We start from the raw sequence: 20,446 nt of genomic DNA, 5'->3' as shown, positions 1-20,446 counted from the left end.
TTGGATGGGTTGGATTTTGGAGCTGTTCAATCCCTTGATTCCGCGCAAGATGTGCCAGCATGGCAATAACACCAACATGCCTGGGGCTCTTACTTTAATGCCCCAGATCCATTCATTCATCTGCATAAACCTAAAATGTTATATAACGTCACCAGTTCCGTCAGTTGCAGACGTCCCCATTGTGACCTTTCCAAATGACGGGGATGTGCATATAAAGGATGATGGTCCATGGACAAGCCGGTAAATGGACGTGGCCCTACTAGAAAACACTATAGACTATGACCAGTTCGGGTAGTAGAGCGGAGTGTGTTGTCTGACACTGACGGGGTTAATGCTGCACTGAGGTTGCAGGACATTTGTTTCTGCACGGTCCATATACCCCAGGAATGTGTGACACGTAGGTCATGTGACTGCGCCACACACGTGACGCCATAACATGCAACAAACACATTTTTGTGCTTATATTGGCCAAGTGTCTCATAGGAAAGTAAGGCAAAGGGGCACAGAGCTACCGGCTTCACTAGTTGGCACCGTTGCCCTGAAAATCCGACCGGGGAAACATTATAAATGAAGTCTGTAGGTTGTCGCTATAAATCCATAGGTTGGTTCACGAGACCAGGGACCAAAATATGGAAATGATATGAACTCCAGAGTATACGGGGATTATATTCAGAGTATACAGGGATTATATTCTGTATACTAAGCTGCTATGCTAACAATGGACAACAATCAGGCGAGGATTTCAGTGAGAAGGGGTACATGTACTGTAAGTAGGTTTCCAGCTCCTGACCGGGTGCAATTGTGCCAATGAAACAAACAAACAAACAGTCTCCCAAAGTGCCAGACAAGGATTTCATCTCATACCAGAATTTTTCCTCAGTTTGTAAATTAACCCTTAGACCCTGTTCACACGGAGTTCTTTGACACGTTTTTTGATGCGGAAACCGCGTCAGAAAACGTGCCAAAAAATGGCCGAAAATGACTCCCATTGATTTTAATGGAAGGCGGAGGCGTTTTTTTACCCGCGAGTGGAAAAACCGTCTCGCGGGAAGAAGTGACACGCCCTATCTTCGGGCGTTTAGGTCTCTGACCTTCCATTGACATCAACGGGAGGCAGAGAAAGCGTACTTCGCAGTGTTTTTGACTGCGGCGCTCAATGGCCGCGGCCAAAAAATGCAGCAAAAGTCGCGGCAAACGGCGTGCAGGCAGATCAAAATCTGGCTCAAAATTCCAGACGGAATTTTGAGGCAGGATTTTTGTGCCTGCAAAAAACTCCATGTGAACAGGGCCTTACAGGGATTTTTCAGTTTGGAAAGCTCTAGCTAGATTTTTAGTTCCGTTCCTTCATACCTAGCAACATTAGGAGATAGAAAACATGGAAAAGTGCATAAAGCATGAAGTATAAATAATAAAGCATAAATCATGTCGTCGTCCCCCTCTCTTCAAAGTATAACAAGAGTCAGAAATATATATGAAAGATACATGTACAGGAAAGTATGGGGACATCAGGAACGAGGAGGGGGGTCCTGAAGGGGGTCGAGGGCAATAAGTATCATAAATGGGAGGAGGGTCAAACTGCAAAGACGTCCGGTGGAGTGATGGAGGCCACAGGAGTGTAGGAAACCAGAATCCAGGGTCGTATGTGGATGAAGTTGCATAGGACATCTCCTGTAGTCTGCACTTAGAGGCGTCAGTACCCACAGCACCACCCTGGCATATTTGTAAAGTGCCACCCCATAACAGCGGCAGCCGCGGTGCTCCCATAACAGCGGCAGCCGCGGTGCTCCCATAACAGCGGCAGCCGCGGTGCTCCCATAACAGCGGCAGCCGCGGTGCTCCCATAACAGCGGCAGCCGCGGTGCTCCCATAACAGCGGCAGCCGCGGTGCTCCCATAACAGCGGCAGCCGCGGTGCTCCCATAACAGCGGCAGCCGCGGTGCTCCCATAACAGCGGCAGCCGCGGTGCTCCCATAACCGTGACATCCGCGGTGCTCCCATAACAGCGACAGCCGCGGTGCTCCCATAACCGTGACATTGACAGTACCACCAGTCATAATCCCCTCATAACAGAACCAGCGACAGTGCCCATTAAACAGTTATAGTGCCAGTACACCTGTGACAGTCCCAATGCCCCCATAACAGAACTAACTACAGGGTGGAGGAGGACAATGTACCTTCTAGGGGTGACGGGGGCACCGGATGTTATTGTCCAGAAGCCAAGTTCTCTGTAGAGACCCGGGCAGTGCAAAATCAACAGGGCAGAATCCTATACATTAGGGAATCTGTACAACATCAATGCCAGGCTGCGCCCAATGACTGAGCACTCACAGTGAGGAGGGCATACGTGGTGAAATTATTTCCAGCCCCTGACTGGCACTTTGGGAGGCTATATAGCTGCCATGAATTCAGTGTCATTAGGGCATCTGGAAGATATTATACAGGGGCCGGTCCAGTGACTTATAATTGTCTTCCACGTGGAACAGGTTCATCTTTAGGGTATGTGCACACACACTAATTACGTCCGTAATTGACGGACGTATTTCGGCCGCAAGTACCGGACCGACCACAGTGCAGGGAGCCGGGCTCCTAGCATCATAGTTATGTACGATGCTAGGAGTCCCTGCCTCGCTGCAGGACAACTGTCCCGTACTGAAAACATGATTACAGTACGGGACAGTTGTCCGGCAGCGAGGCAGGGACTCCTAGCATCGTACATAACTATGATACTAGGAGCCCGGCTCCCTGCACTGTGGTCGGTCCGGGACTTGCGGCCGAAATACGTCCGTCAATTACGGACGTAATTAGTGTGTGTGCACATACCCTTACACAGAAGCTCAAAAATGTATCTATAAGGCCACATGTACACGGCATTGGCGCGATTACGGACACGGCCGGCAGCGGGTAGTCATTCGCATTTGCGGACCGTGCTCTCATTATAAAGTATGGGAGCTCGGTCCGTAAGATTAAAAAAATAGGACACGTCCTATTTTTTACGGAAGGTTTCTACGGCACGGACACCCTCCCGTAAATATACGGGAAGGTGTCCATAAGCCATAGAAATTAATGGGTCCGTAATTATGGACGAACTATACGGTCGTGTGCATGGGGCCTAAGGCGGGTCATTTCTACGGGCCGGACACACACCCGTAAATATACGGGATGGTGTCCGTGGCCTATAGAAATGTATGGGTCAGTATTTTAAATCGGCAATTACGGATCCGTAATTGCAGATAAAAACTACGGTTGTGTGCATGAGGCCTAAATGTGTTCTTGAGGGTGTTTATCTGGGCAGTCTTGTCATACAGTTGGGTGACAACCCTGGTGTGAGCTGAAATGGTGACTACATATTTGTCACCCAATTTAGGGGCTTGTATTTAATGGAGATTTTTGACTTCATGTATTTAAAGGGCATCTCCATTTCTATAATCTTTATACATGGCTACAATCCTTGTCTATTTCTAGATATACTGATAAGTGTCAATTCCTCAAAAGTTTCTTATGTCCTGAATTTTATACCCATAATGCTTTGCTGCAGATGGCCGATCAAACTAGCTTCAGCTGACATCACAGTCACGGGTTCTCTTTTCAATAAACTTTATTTAGAACGCCTCTACTGATCTAGAACGCTGTCGATTTCTGCAGAGCATTCATAGCCTGGTAGCAGAGATAGCTATGTTTTGATGTATTGTATCCCCCTCCCCCGCCTCTGACCGCCGTAGACGCACAAACCAGATATTGTAGATTAAAGAACTGACAGAGCAGCAAAACTAACACAAATCTAATCCCGGCCTAATCCTAACCTTCCAGCTCTCCATAGTCACCCGAATATCTGTCACTCTGGCTGGCAGTGCTACCACCCTGTCACCAGAGAGCATATGCAGTATACAGGAGGGGGCACATTCCTGCCCGCTGCTGTAAACAACTCCCAGCATTCACCTGTGTGTCATTGTACGGGGAGTGTAACCTGAGCAGGTACAGCAAGGGGAGAGGGAGACACAGGGAATGGAGATCACCTACACAATACAGGCTTAGGCCTGGTGGGCACATGGCGACTTCTACTAGCCGTGCCCGATGTCGCACAATGCAGTCTTTGTAGTTACAGGATGGCGGTCGGATTCTGAGTGAACCAGTTTTGTTCGCGCCATCTAGACGTTCGGTGCATATAGACAAAGTACGCTCCATAGTTATAAATGGGGTTCAGTTATTTAACTTCTAGAATTTTAATGCCCCCCTATCAATACTGAACTATTTTCCACATGACCCGCAAGCAATGAGGATCTAATGGTCTATAAAATGTGGGTCTCTGGTCTTGCTGACAGGTTCCCATTAAATTGCAGAAAGCAATGTAACATGGGAATTTTTATCAAAGGGCCCCAAAAAGTTCTTTAAATCCCCAATAGTCGCCTGCTTCCATGGCTGACACCAGTGTGGGGAAGGCCAAGCCCACTAGTAATTCCAGTTATGTAGTAACCGTCCATTCCACCGAATACACATCATACCCGGCATAGAATGTACAATAACATTGATAGATTTGATGGTATCCGGATGTAATTTAGTCATCTTTTTTTGATCCTCGTGTAAAACATTCCATCGGGCCCTATGTAGGCCTAGGGGCCCCTTAGTAATTACATTAACATAATGACTATTCGTTGAATCACATCAATGCTTTGTCTATGTTCATTAATGTTCTAGTTCAACTGGAGAATTATTATTAAAGTTGCTATTTATATACACTAGGGAGAAGAGGTTATTATTTACAGGCCATCAATATGGACATCTCTAAATGAGTGCTATATACTCGGATCAATCTGCAACAGAACATGATCGTGCACACGACCTATGATGCACCCTATTCTCTCCTGGGTACAGTATGGTAACGTCTGTACAACATGGCGATGTGCATGGGTCCTAACACAGAGTATATCAGGAAATTTTGAGTTGTGCTACCTGGAACTATAGAATCTATGTGAGTAGGATCTGTCAGATTACGCTAAGAGACATAAATAATCTGTGACAACAACCATTTCAATAAATTATATTACAGGGATTGAGTCAGACCCCACTGCGGTCCCCTTTATTTTTTTTCTTTAAAAAGGGTCAACTCTGGCAGAAAAAAAACCTGACTAAGACTCCCTAATGAAACATTTTAGGCCATACTATGAACCCTGCTATGACATACCCTCCCTTAAAGGGTTTTTTCCTAGAATCGGAAATGATTACCTAGCAGCAGTCGGTTGTTTCCGTCATTCCCAAACACTGTCAATGGAGCAGCAGCGCGCATGCTCGAGAACTGCTCCATTCAATGTCCTCCTCACTGCGGTTGAGCAGGGAGGAGGAAAGGAGATTCAGGACTCCCGTTCTTATGATCGGTGGGGGTCCAGGCGGTGGGGCCCCTCAGCGATCAGTAAATGATCACCTATCCTGTGGATAGGTTATAATTTAGGATTCTGGGAAAACCCTTTTAATAACGGGCCGGGAGACAATGCTGGATCTCCATACTCTTGGAAGGTACGGATTCCCCTTGCGGAGGTCCAGTTGGTAGGGAGTCTTAAGGGCAATGCTACCTGGGAAAAAAGTATGAAAAATTGATCTCCAGAAAGAAGAAACTGTGTCTCTAGGGCCACCTATAGGTGACTACCCTGTAAGTCAATGTCCGACCCTTTACAGAGCCTTGAAACATGACTGTTCTGTAGCAGGGGTCTATGATTTTAATCCAGTGTTTTCCACCTTGAAGAAGTGACTGGTCAGGTCCTGAAATTGGTCGGTCATTGTACACCTTCAATATGTTTTAAGAAAAAACAAAGACCTTTAAACCTACTCCCAATGTGATTCCATCGCAGCAGTGCCTCCAGGAACCCCATTTTTCAAAAAAAAACAAAACTTACATATCCACCGATGTTGACCAGCTTAATCCCCGTATTGTAAAAAGTTCTGCAACTTTGTAATATACTTTGGCGGAAAGTTAATGAAGTTCCTATGTCAGTTTTCTGGCATAGAAATGTCGCAAACGGACCAAAAGTCGCAAAAAATTTGAGTTTTAGGCCAGTTACTCTGCTTTTGCTACTTTTCAAAAACGTTGTATTTACTACTACTTAGGCCAAAAACTGGGGAAAATATGGCAGAAATCTACACCTTTCACTTTGTGGCACATGGACTGCCGAAGTTCCGCAAAATTTCATAATATTATTTGCCTATGGCAAATCCGACATGTATTTACAAGAGGATCCGTGGAAGAAATTCAAGGCTGATACTCCGATATTTGCAGCGGATGTGTCGCTAATCTGCACCAGGATTAGCCCAATGTTCAATGGGGCTAAGCCGCGTGGGGCTAATCTGCAGCCTTTTCCCGTGAAGAATCCGCAAGAAGAATAAACATGCGCATTCTTCTCACAGGTGATTATTTTTATCCACACAAGCTTTTGTTTTTTTCCGCTGTATGTGAATGGGGTATAAAATACCCTTCAGTTGCATTGGATTCAGGATTTTAGCGGATTTGACGAGAATTTGGGAGCGGAATCCGCACCTAAATCCTCATCAAATCAGCGACGTGGGAACAAAGCCTAAGGTTGTGTTCACATGACAGAATTCTGATGAAATTCACACGGATTCCGACGCAGAATTCCATCAGTAACAAGCCGCCTCACCGGAAAAAAAAAAGTAAAGTCAATGTATTCTGCTGCGAAAACAGCGTTGCAAGCCACAAATAGATTATCCCCATTGAATGGGGATAATCTGCGCTTGGAAAACGCGGCTGTAAACTGCCAAATCGCGGCAGAATTCCGAGGGTCAGTCTTGGATTTCTTCTGTGGTTCCATCGGCAGAACACACGTCATGTGAACGACGCCTAACAGTCTTGGCATTTCTCTGCGACCTAAAAAAAAACACGGACTTCAGACTGAATACAATCGGATACATTGTAACAAACCCATCAGCTGTATGTTCAAGACTAGGTTCACCTGCTGGATGTAAACGAGAATGTTTCCATTCACTGACAGCAAGAAGAGTTCTTGAAAATGGTAAGGTATTGACAACAGAAAGAGCCAACATTATATTTCGTACATACTATGAGCCACTAATAAATGTATCTGGAGGTTTGTGAGATATATTTAGGAGGGAGACATTTTTTCAGACCTAGTCGGTCCTATTCAAGGACACTACTGTCTGGCTGATAACAGGGAACAATAGATTACATTCAATTGTACAGCAAGTATAGATAAAATGCTAGATAAGATTTATGTCCCTTTAGGACTATCTCTAATAAAAAGAAGATCGAAGAAGCGGTGATAAGGTCTAGGAGAGAGGGGACGGAGATCAGGGACTATAGGATAAACACAGGGACTGACAGCAGCAGAGGGAGGGGATATTGAGGAGGGGGCCAATGGTAATAGGAGAAGATAAGTGACAGAGACAATTACAGGAGAATGGCAGGAATGTTATCATTGACCTCACTAACAAAAACATCTCTCCCAAATGCTGCACATACCTCCAGCATGCCTGGCCTGCCATACGTGGGCGCTGCCAATGTGCCATGTACAGTTATAAAGACGGCTGCATGGTGGGTTCACTAAGCAATGCCCAAGGCAAGTGGACACCTGGATCTCAGCTGTAGTAGAACTTCAGGTTTCAGCAGGTCCTGCCAGGTGGAGGAGTATGTAGTGTAGCACAGCCGCCAGTTACAATTGTGGCTTTTACAGATTTCTAGTCAATGACATTTAAATTATATCATTTTGGGCCAATACTATTGGTAAAAAATATGTTATTACACCTCCAATAAACCGATATTACTCCACGCTGACACCACTCTGCTACATGTGACAATTCCAGCTTTTCTACGTTGTACAAACTCAGCTCTGCTACATCTGAAAAGTTCAGCTATGGAAACATCAGACAAGCATAGTGACACAACTTGACAGAAGCCCAGCTCTGTTATCTCTGACAAACACTCCTCTGCTACATCAGACAAGTCATCTCTGCTGCACCGTACAAGCTCAGTACGCCTACATCTATACATTTCAGCTTACAAATACAGCTCTCCTACATCTGATTTTAGATCTGCTACATCAGACAAGCTCAGCACTGCTGCATCAATGCTGGGACTACAACCTCCATTATGCAGGGTAACTATTAATCCCATGAATGATGTATGGATTGGGAAAGGCGTAATCATCAGCGCAGGTGTCTACACGCAAACAGGGCGTGCGGAATATTTCCATATATATGTAATGTGTCATTTATAAATAATGTGTAACATATATACATTATACATACACCCCCAGAGATTGTCACCCCACCCCCACAATAAACGGTGTATGACATTATTAGACCCCACTGTCCCAGTCTACTGACACAGCCAGCTCTCCCCGGCATAGGACATGCCCAATATATCTGTGGCTGGAATACCCCTTTAAGGCCACCACCCCATATATCTGCCCCATCTTCCTGCACCCCTCACCCACCACCCCATATATCTGCCCCATCTTCCTGCACCCCTCACCCACCACCCCATATTGCTGCCCCATCTTCCTGCACCCCTCACCCACCACCCCATATATCTGCCCCATCTTCCTGCACCCCTCACACACCACCCCATATATCTGCCCCATCTTCCTGCACCCCTCACCCACCACCCCATATAACAACTGCCCCATCTTTCTGCACCCTTCACCCACCACCCCATATAACTGCCCCATTTTCCTGCACCCCTCACCCCATATAATAACTGCCCCATCTTCCTGCACCCCTCACCCACTACCCCATATAACTGCCCCATTTTCCTGCACCCCTCACCCACCACCCCATATAACAACTGCCCCATTTTCCTGCACCCCTCACCCACTACCCCATATAACAACTGCCCCATTTTCCTGCACCCCTCACCCACCACCCCATATAATAACAGCCCCATCTTCCTGCACCCCTCACCCACTACCCCATATAACTGCCCCATTTTCCTGCACCCCTCACCCACTACCCCATATAACAACTGCCTCATTTTCCTGCACCCCTCACCCACCACCCCATATAATAACTGCCCCATCTTCCTGCACCCCTCACCCACTACCCCATATAACTGCCCCATTTTCCTGCACCCCTCACCCACTACCCCATATAACAACTGCCTCATTTTCCTGCACCCCTCACCCACCACCCCATATAATAACTGCCACATCTTCCTGCACCCCTCACCCACTACCCCATATAACTGCCCCATTTTCCTGCACCCCTCACCCACTACCCCATATAACAACTGCCTCATTTTCCTGCACCCCTCACCCACCACCCCATATAATAACTGCCACATCTTCCTGCACCCCTCACCCACTACCCATATAACTGCCCCATCCTCCTGCACCCCTCACCACATTAATCTCCTGCAGCTCTGCTACGACCCTATCCCTGAACCCCGCTAGAACACCTGCCATTCATCTGCCTGATCTTTACATCTCCAATTCCCGGATCGCAGCTGCTCCGTCACCTATTATGTTGTGTAACTCCCGTGTGCTGCCCCCTCCCCTACACCCCGACCTAATAGTCCTGCACCCCTCAGTCACCACACACCCCTCCCCCTCACCTCCGCTCCGGCCGCTGACAGCTGCTGCTCCCCGGTCACATTGGAGAGTGAGGACCGGACAGAGAGAGGGAGGAGGGCGGGGAGTGACGGGGGAGGCGACACCTGAGCTGGTCTCACCGGTTCTACAGCCAGGAGCTGGGAGGAGGCTGCGAGGGATGACACCAAAATACTGACCCCATCATATACATCCTCTATATATATATATATATCCCCCACTATATACCCCATCATATACATCACCCACTATACACCCCATCATCTACATATATCACCCACTATACACCCCATCATATACATATATCACCCACTATACACCCCATCATATACATATATCACCCACTATACACCCCATCATATACATATATCACCCACTATACACCCCATCATATACATATATCACATCATATACATATATGACATCATATACATATATCACCCACTATACACCCCATCATATACATATATCACCCACTATACACCAAATCATATACATATATCACCCACTATACACCCCATCATATACATATATCACCCACTATACACCAAATCATATACATATATCACCCACTATACACCCCATCATATACATATATCACCCACTATACACCCCATCATATACATATATCACCCACTATACACCCCATCATATACATATATCACCCACTATACACCCCATCATATACATATATCACCCACTATACACCCCATCATATACATATATCACCCACTATACACCCCATCATATACATATATCACATCATATACATATATGACATCATATACATATATCACCGACTATACACCCCATCATATACATATATCACCCACTATACACCCCATCATATATATATATATATATATATATATATATATCCCCCACTATATACATCACCCACTATACACCAAATCATATACATATATCCCCCACTATATACCCCATCATATACATATATCACCCACTATACACTAAATCATATACATATATCACCCACTATACACCAAATCATATACATATATCACCCACTATACACCAAATCATATACATATATCACCCACTATACACCCCATCATCTACATATATCACCCACTATACACCCCATCATATACATATATCACCCACTATACACCCCATCATATACATATATCACCCACTATACACCCCATCATATACATATATCACCCACTATACACCCCATCATATACATATATCACCCACTATACACCCCATCATATACATATATCACCCACTATACACCCCATCATATACATATATCACCCACTATACACCCCATCATCTACATATATCACCCACTATACACCCCATCATATACATATATCACACACTATACACCCCATCATATACATATATCACATCATATACATATATGACATCATATACATATATCACCCACTATACACCCCATCATATACATATATCACACACTATACACATATATGTATATGGGGTGTATAGTGGGTGATATATGTATATGATGTGATATATAGTGGGTGATATATGTATATGATGGGGTGTATAGTGGGTGATATATGTATATGATGTGATATATAGTGGATGATATATGTATATGATGGGGTGTATAGTGGGTGATATATCACCCACTATACACCCCATCATATACATATATCACATCATATACAAATATCACCCACTATATACATATATCACTCACTATGTATCACATCATATACATATATCACCCACTACATCACATCATATGCATATATCCCCCACTATATACATATATCACCCACTACATCACATCATATGCGTATATCCCACACTATATACATATATCACCCACTATATACCCCATCATACACATATATCACCCATCACATATATATCTCACCCACTATATACCCCATCATATACATATATCACCCTCTATATACATCCCCTATAAACCCCATCATATACATATATCAACCTACATATACCCCACTATATACATATATGACCCTCTATAACCCATCACATACATTACCCTCCATATTCATGATATACATCACCCCCTTATACCCCATTATCTACATTACCCTAAAAACCCCATGATATACTTCATCCTCTTTATACTCTTATACATTGCCCTCTATACAGATGCCATAATGCCTGTCCACATGGACTACGTGTATTATACACACACATATATGTGTGTATATATTTCTATACATATTACCACCACTTGCCTATATGTAACACTATATTATTCTTGTATATAAAACTAAATATATTACCATACTACCATCTGTCACCTATGTATATATAGCTCACTTGCCTTTATGTAACATTAGATCGCCGCCACGTACCTATAACACTATGCTAAACATTGTATAATGAAACGTTCTGCAACTTTCTAATCTACTTAAGATTTATCAATATTTTCAATAACTCTGCTTACCGTCAGTGAATGGTAACATTAAGCTTTCCATTCAGGGGCTGGAAATGTGTAAGTATCTAGTCCTGTTCACACATCAGTATCAGTGTGGGCAAGCAGTAGCATATCTGAGAGCTCTTACCTACACAGATATATTGCAACAAGCACATCAGTTACATAAGCAGGACGAGGTAAGTCATGTTTCCATTCAATGACAGCAAGCAGGGTTCTTGAAATTGGTGCGGAATTGAAACACAAAGTGTATTAGAAAGTTGTAGAACTGTCCATTGTACAATGATTAAGCCTCATTTACATAGGACTTTAATATGTGCTGTGATGTGGAAGCTTCTCTATATTATTATATGGCTGAGACGCTGTATACTGGAGCAAGCAGAGTAAAGAGCGGGATTGTGGAGGGAGCGCGGAGACACAGACAGACCTGTATTAAGTTCCTCTACATTATTCATCTCTTGCTGGGTATTGATCCCACTACCTCTTCCTGACTCTGCAGCCTCAGATCCCCAGGGAAGGCGAGGACTGCTGACCCCCTGCAGGCGAAAGATACTCATCCAGTTGTTCCTGACAGAGAGAAGTGACTATTATGGGCAGAGGCCTAGGAAGGATTTTATGAAGGAAGGGGGTCACAAACATACCACACAGGACCTTTTTTTTACAGCACCTGTAGCAGTGCTGCCCTCCTCCTGCCCCTGTCAGAGGCATCATCAGTAGTCTGCCCCCTGTTGCCTGCTTTTGCTACTTGTAGTAAGTGAAGAAGTGAATCCTCTGACTACTATCATAATTTTGGGCCCCAAGTGAATTGACTACTTTTGAGGGAGTAAGGATGGTGATTTGGGCTCTCTATGATGGTATTAGTATGCCAAGGCATGGCACTACTATTCGGACACTGGAACTAATATTTGGGCACTGTATAGCACTGTTATTTGGACACTATGGCACTGTATTGGACACTATAAGGTACAATTATTTGGACACTATTGCAGTGTTATATGGGCACCTTATGGTACTGTTATTTGGAAATTGTACAGCACTGTTTGGGCACTCTACTGCACACTATATGGTAGAGTTATTTTGAGGCTGAATGGCATTGCTGTTTAGCACTGTATTGCACAGATATTGGGCGCTATATTGTACAATTGTTGTTACATTGTATTGCACGGTTATCTGGGCACTATAGGATACTATATGGCACTGCTGTTTGAGCACTATGTTGCACTAGTATTGGGCACTTTATGGGAATGTAATTAGGATATGGCACGGTTATTTGAACACTGTATAGTACTGTTATTTGGCACCATCTATGGCACTGTTGTTTGGGCACTTTATTGCACTGGTATTGGACACTATATGGTACAATTATTTTGACACTGTATTGCAATGTTATATGGGCACCATATGGCACTGTTTGGGCACTGCCATGCACCGGTATTGGACACCATGTGTGATACGGCCATCATATGTTACGGTTAGTTGGACATTGTACGGCACTGTTATTTGGGCACTGTACCACAATGGTATTGCACACTATATAAGTACTGTTTTATGGACACTGTCGCACTGTTTGAAACTGTACTGCACTGGTATGGTACACTACGTGGTACAATCATTTTTACACTATTGCATTATTATCTTGGCACTATATGGCACTGTTATTAGGACACCGTGGCACTGTTTGGGCACTATGTTGCACTGGTATTAGACACTTTATTGGACTGATATTTCAGCACTATATGGGAATTATTAGGATATGGTACAGTTATTTGGACACAGTACAGCATTGTTTTTGGGTACTTTATCACACTGGTATTAGACACCATATGGTACTACCATTTGGACAATGTATGGTAATGTCCAAGCTATTTTATTTCTCCCTCTAAGGCATCATGCACGCGATCGCAGTTTTGCGGCCGTATACTATCTGCAATTGCGGAGAATATAAAATGCAATCTCCTATGGGCCAATACACACGACTGTGGTTTCCACGGTCCGTGCATTGCCTGGAGCCTGGAACGCAAGAAAAAAAAAAATAGGACATGTCATTATACGGTCCGGACTCATAGGAATCAATGCACATCTTCTGTGTGCACGGTCCCTGATTGCGGACGGCCCGCAGATGAGCCCCACAGGTCTTCATCCAGCCGTAACCCTGTCACAGGGCTCAGTGTATCTACAGATCTCCCCATGTATGGCCTCTATGATGCGCTGCAGTAGATCAGACATCACAGTTGTGCATATCTTTTCCTAGGACATTGACCTCCTATTGTAGGTTAAGTGATCAATTGAGATCTGTCGTAGGGAACAAAGAGGAAGATCTTTTAAATCCATCAGAGAATAGCGGATATCCTCCAACTCCAGGCACGGAGATAGGGACATTCCTCTATGACAAGTTCTGTCTAGCACCTCAGGACATCTCACGGCACATTCCTCGTCCCCGGGGCACAGGTTGAGGCAGGTTCCTCCCAGCCTTAGGGGGTCCTCAAAGACGCATTCCCATTTTAAATACTGTCACAAGATCATTTCTGAATTCGAGGAACTTTCAACTACTGTTCTCAAATTCCTCAGATTTGTGGTTCGGCCTGATCACGATATCTTGTGACAACCTCATGTCCTGGGGAAGATACTGCTAAATATCGAAGATTAGGCAGGAATGACATGTCCCCTTATTACATGTGGTATTCTTGAAGACGTCTACTCTATGGCCCGTCGGCTCATCTTAGCTTCCTTTCTGCATCAGTCATCCCCAATAGGCACTCCATGGCATCAGTCCGCCTCGTATCAGTAGACAAATTTAGTAAGATTTAGTTAGTGGTATAAATGTTGGTACACTATATGGCCAAAAGTATGTGGACCTCCTACATAATTATTGGGTTCAGGTGTTTCAGCCACACCCATTGCAGACAGGTGCAAAAAAATCAAGCACACAGCCATGTAATCTCCATAGACAAACATTGCTAGTAGTATGGGTCTTACTGAAACGCTCGTTCATTGGCTGATTGCATCGTTTTAAATGCAGAAAATATTATCGTTGTCAGCAGCACATCTCCCTAGACGTGCTGCTGACCTGATAGAAATGTATGGGGACGAGCGATCGGAATAACGAGCCCTCGTCCCCGTACTAGCTCCTTGTGAAAGGAGCAAAAGAGCGCCGATCAACAAGCTGTCTCGTGGATCGGCGGTCATTTACACGGGCCTTGTTGGGCCATCTAATATCACCTTAAGTATTATTTTCAGCTAGATCTGCCCCGGTCACCTGTAAGTGCCATTATTATCTGTTAGATCTGCCCCGGTCACCTGTAAGTGTTATCATTAACTGTTAGATCTGCTCCAGTCACCTGTAAGTGCCATTATGATCTGCTAGATCTGCCCCGGCCACCTGTAAGTATTATTATTATCTGCCCCTGTCATCTGTAAGGCTATGTTCACCCAGGGCAGATACGCTGCGTAAAAGCACACAGTGTATCTGCCCTGGACGCAGGAGCATATTCCGGCCGAAAAACCGCACCAAATTGTTGTGCAGTTTTGTGGCCAGAATGTCCGCTGTGGAAAACAGAAGCGAAAAAAAAAAAAGCCCATACTTACCCTCTGACGTCCTGCAGACCGGGCTCCTACTCAAATGTGTGACGTGTATAAATAGCCTGTTCTCTGTTGTATCGCTCACTTTAGAGATCCACACGGCCTCTGGAAGGGACATCAGCACCAGAACTGTACGTCCGGAGCGTCTGGGTTTCCATGGTCGATGCACACAAGTCTAAGATCACCATGCAAAATGCCAAGTGTCGGCTGGAATGGCGTAAAGCACGACCACCACTTCTTATTGAAGAGGGCGGTTGTCGACACACAGGAGCATAGCTATACGTCGCACCACAGGGGTACAGCTATAGGAGGTGCAGAGGTAGCAGTCGCACCCAAGACCTGGATCCTGGTGCCAAAGGATCTCCCTGCACCATAAGAAGACATGAGTATTATAGATAAAACATAGTAGGTTGGGGACCCTATTACAGATTTTGCATTGTGGCAGGCATTATTGTAGGGGACTACGGCAGATACTCTTATGGGGTAATGGTAAAAAGCACTGAAAAATGGGCATTCACTGAGGCAGACAATATTATCGGTACGCAATATAACAGGCACTATTATAAGGGGTGTCTTATATGCATTTTTATATGGTCACTGAGGCTGGTGCTAGTATATGGGCACTCATATGACAGAAGGGGATTTTATGGCACTATTACTTTGGCACTGCTTGGCAAGGGTAACCCTATGCACATGATAAGGTTGGTTTAACTAGGAAACGTGTATCTTTTTTACTCTTGCTATGTCACACAAGCAATTTTCAATTAGTCACCCCAAGTACATTCCTATTGGCATCACTAGGCGGCACAAGTAATTGCCCAATGCCCTAAATTTAGGCACTTTTTTTTTTTATTGCTTTAGACATTGATGTGCACTCTCATCATCCACAGAATTAAGACTAACCAATATTCACAACGCCATCTGCAGGCAGTCAGGTTCCCACTCAGCCGTCACCTAATAAGGCCCCATGCACACAGCCGTGCCCGTAATCACGGCCCGCGATTGCAAAAAAACGGACATGTTCCATGATTTCTGAACATTTCTACGGCATGGACACCCATCCGTAGTGATACGGAAAGGTGCCCGTGGTCAATAGAACTGAATGGGCGCGTAATTATGGCCGATTTTACAGTCGTGTGCATGGGGCCTAAGGCCTCATGCACACAAACGTGTTTTTGCGTCCGCAATTCACACGACCGTGCATTCCGCGGTCCGTGCACTGGTCGGGAGCCTGGACCGCAAAAAAGATAGGACGTGTCGTATTACGGGCCGCATTTGCGGTCCAGGTTCATTGAAATCAACGTGTTCACATCCGTGATTTGCTGGCGGCCCACGGATGACACTCCGCGGCCGTCCATACCGCAATCACGCGCCGCACACAGCTACGGTCGTGTGCATGAGGCCTAAGAATTTTATATCCGCAGAATATAATGCTCATTATTCAATTATTAACAGGTTTACTACTAATACGTCACATGACCGTTAAAGCGACAGTGACCCCCGGCTATAGAGAGAGGTAATGGACCTTTCACTGTGCAGTCAGTCAGGGTATATAATATACAAGCATTGTACGCTGGGCCCCACTGGCTTAAACCAGACGTCATACTGTATTTCCCAGGATCAGGTTCACAGATCTGACCTTGGAAAACAGGACTCTTTAAAAACGCAAACGCCATTGACGAGAAATATTTTAAGAGTCGCGACAGGAGTTAATATCCAAAGGATCATATTCCAACATATTCAGTCCCACAGTTCATGAAGGGCAAAGAGGATCTGGTAACTCAAGTCTATAGCCGGTGTCCTATATTAATGATTGACCTTCACACTGTCAAAATCAATGAGTTTTGATGCATACTCTTTACAGGTTATGAAAATTCCTGAGTTAATCAAAGAAGAGGGGACCCAAGGAGTTAATGCTCAGGACCCTCATGTATTATCCAGAGCATATAGTCTCTCTCTCTGGAGGACCCAGCATGTCTGTTACACAAATAGATGATTGATTGAAATGAGAACTGTGTAATGCTTAATTTCTCCTGTGGTGGCGCTGCAGGGAAACTAAGCACATGCTGCCAGGTTCCTCCAAAGATTACAGCAGATCAATAGGGGACCCAGCAGCAGGATACCCTGTGATCAACTTATTACCTTTCTATCTAAAAGAGATTGTCCAACGTGGACAACCCTTTAACCCCTTCCCGCCGGATCACGTGCAGTAACGTCATTAAAACTGGTGTCTTACCGCATTTTCACGTTACTGTATGTGATGGAGATGAAGCTGGCTCAGGAGCTGAGCCTGCGACACCACCGCCGGGTGACAGCTGTATGTTACAGCTGGCACCCTGAGGTATCGGGCAGGACCGGAGCTAGCCTCCGATCCGACCGATTAACCCCTCACATGCTGCGTTCAATAGAGATCGCAGCATGTGAGGAGTTTATAGCCACCGGCACCCCAGCAACGTGATCGCTGGGTTGCCGGTGGCTGCAAAGGCGATCGGAGGGCTAATGCTTACCTCCCGATCAGCCTGTAACAGAATCCTCCTATGCCCAGTCGTCGGCGGGGCCCAGGAGGCTTCCGGTACCATCGGCAAGATGGCGCCGTCTCAGCTTCCGGCTCAGAAGCTGAGCCGGCGTCATCAGCAGTGGGTGTCCACTGTATGTGACAGCGGACACCCCGATCTATTGCCAGGAACCGGAGCTAGCTCCGATTCCTGGCATTAACCCCTTCGATGCAGCGATCCATTGTGATCGCTGCATCCTAGAGGTTTGTAGAAAATCGGCAGCCTTGCCATGCGATGGCAAGGCTGGTGACTGTTACTATGGCAACAGGAGCCCTAACAATGGACTCCTGTCTGCCATTACGTAAGCTGATTAGGCCCCGCCCAGAGGCGGAGCCTGATCGGCTTGCTGTCAGTGAACAACTGAAAGTTCCAATACATTGCACTACATAGGTACATAGTTGTAAAACATACAATAAAAGTTTCAAGTAATAAAATAAAACACAATCGCCCTTTTTCACTTATCAAGTAATTTATTATAGAAAAAAATAATAAAGCCATACATATTTGGTATCGCAGCGACCGTAACGACCTGAACTATAAAAATATTATGTTATTTATCCAGCGCAGTGAACGCCGTAAAAAAAAAACCTCAAAAACACTGGCATAATTACTGTTTTTTTGGTCACTGTCTTCCAAAAATTGAAATAAAAAGTGATCAAAAAGTCGCATGTATCCAAAAATGGTACCGATAAAATCTATACCTCGTCTCGCAAAAAACAAGCCGTCACACAGCTCCATCGACGAAAAAAATGTAAAAGTTATGGCTCTCACAACTTAGCGACAGAAAAAATACATTCTCTTTCGAAAAGTAATTTTATTGTGCAAAAAGTTCTAAAAAAGTTCTATAAATTTGGTATCGCCGGAATCGTACTGAGCCGCAGAATGAAGGTAACATGTAGTTTATAACACATGGTGGACGCTGTATAAAAAAAAATACTTCTAAAAAACTATGGCAGAAATGTTTTTTTTGTCACCTTGCCTCCCAAAAAAAGGATAACAAGTGATCAAAAAGTCGCATGTACCCCAATATGTACCAATAAAAGCTACAGCTCGTCCCGTAAAAAAAAACAGCCCTCATACCACTACGTCTATGAAAAAATAAAATAAGTTAAGGCTCCAATAATTCAGGAAATAAAAATATCCAGTTGTGAAGGCCCGAGGGGAACATTTCTTCTGTTTCAAAAGGCGATGTATCAAGGCACTAAAATTAGGGAACCAGGAAGGGGAGGGCCCAAACATATCTGCTGGAAGCGAGGGTGCCCGTATTATACCAGGACAACACTTCCCAGCAAAATTCCCCAAACTGCAAAGGTGCAGAGTGTGGACCAAAAGGGGGATAAGAAGGGACGCCATTTATCAGTGCGACACCGGCCTGTGCAGAAAGGATCGATCACAGCGTAACACACATCTATGGATCATTTTATTATTTTTTTTACCTTATTATACCACCTGACTATGCCCCTGATGTACTCTGCCCAGCTCAGATATGCCCCACATTATAAAACGGAAACAGTGATACTCCAAACAAAACTATTACCAAGCAAATTCCACGCTCCAAAACCCAAATGGCGCTCCCACCCATCTGAGCCCTACAGCGTGCCCAAACAGCAGTTTACTTCCACATATATGGCATCACCATACCCGGGAGAACCCTTTTAACAATTTTTGGGTGTGTGTCCCCAGTGGCACAAGCTGGGCACGACATATTTGACACTGAATTGGCATATCTAGGGAAAAATTTTAATTTGTACCTTCCGCAGCGCAATCATTTATGGAAAAGACACGTGGGGTGAAAATGCTCACTACACCCCTTAATAAATGCCTTGAGGGGTGCAGTTTCCAAAATTGGGTCACTTCTCAGGGGTTTCTTTTATTATTTCACATCAAAGCCTCTGCAATTGTGAACCAATACTTTATATGTCGCCAAATTAGGCCTCAATTTTACATGGTACCCTTTCACTCCTGAGCCTGGTCGAATGTCCAGGCAAAAGATTAGGGCCACATGTAGGGTGATTCTAAAACAGGGAAACACCGCATAATAATTGAGAGCTGTCTTGTTATGGTGGCACAAGCTGGGCACCACATATTGGCGTATCTAAGGAAAAAATCCCATTTTCATTCTCCCACATCGTGTGCACACGAATTTCTGCAAAACACCTGTGGGGTTAACATGCTCACTACACCCCTAGGTGAATACCTTGAGGGTGTTGTTTCCAAAATGGGGTCAGTTCTGGGGGGGATCCACTGTTTTGGTCCCACAGGGACTTTGCAAATGCAACATAGCGACCAGAAACCAAATGCAGCAAAATCTGTACACCAAAAGCAAATGGCGC

At 44.8% G+C, this 20,446-nt stretch overlaps 1 protein-coding gene across 4 annotated transcripts in view; it reads right to left on the bottom strand.

Annotated features, from left to right (window-relative positions):
* Window positions 1-20,446, bottom strand: part of PALM3 (paralemmin 3) — a 43,523-nt gene that overhangs the window by 9,584 nt on the left and 13,493 nt on the right. For 2 of the 4 annotated variants that reach the window (XM_075855493.1, XM_075855495.1), the window contains exon 1: window positions 9,572-9,646. The exons of the other annotated variants lie outside the window; for them this stretch is intronic. The gene's annotated coding sequence lies outside the window, so the exon portion shown is untranslated. Of the gene's footprint in view, window positions 1-9,571; window positions 9,647-20,446 lie in introns of those variants that run through there. 4 annotated transcript variants of the gene reach the window in all.

The sequence above is a fragment of the Rhinoderma darwinii genome, chromosome 3 (genome assembly GCF_050947455.1).
Source record: "Rhinoderma darwinii isolate aRhiDar2 chromosome 3, aRhiDar2.hap1, whole genome shotgun sequence".
Lineage (NCBI taxonomy): Eukaryota > Metazoa > Chordata > Amphibia > Anura > Rhinodermatidae > Rhinoderma > Rhinoderma darwinii.
This window is presented reverse-complemented; position numbering and strand designations above follow the sequence as displayed.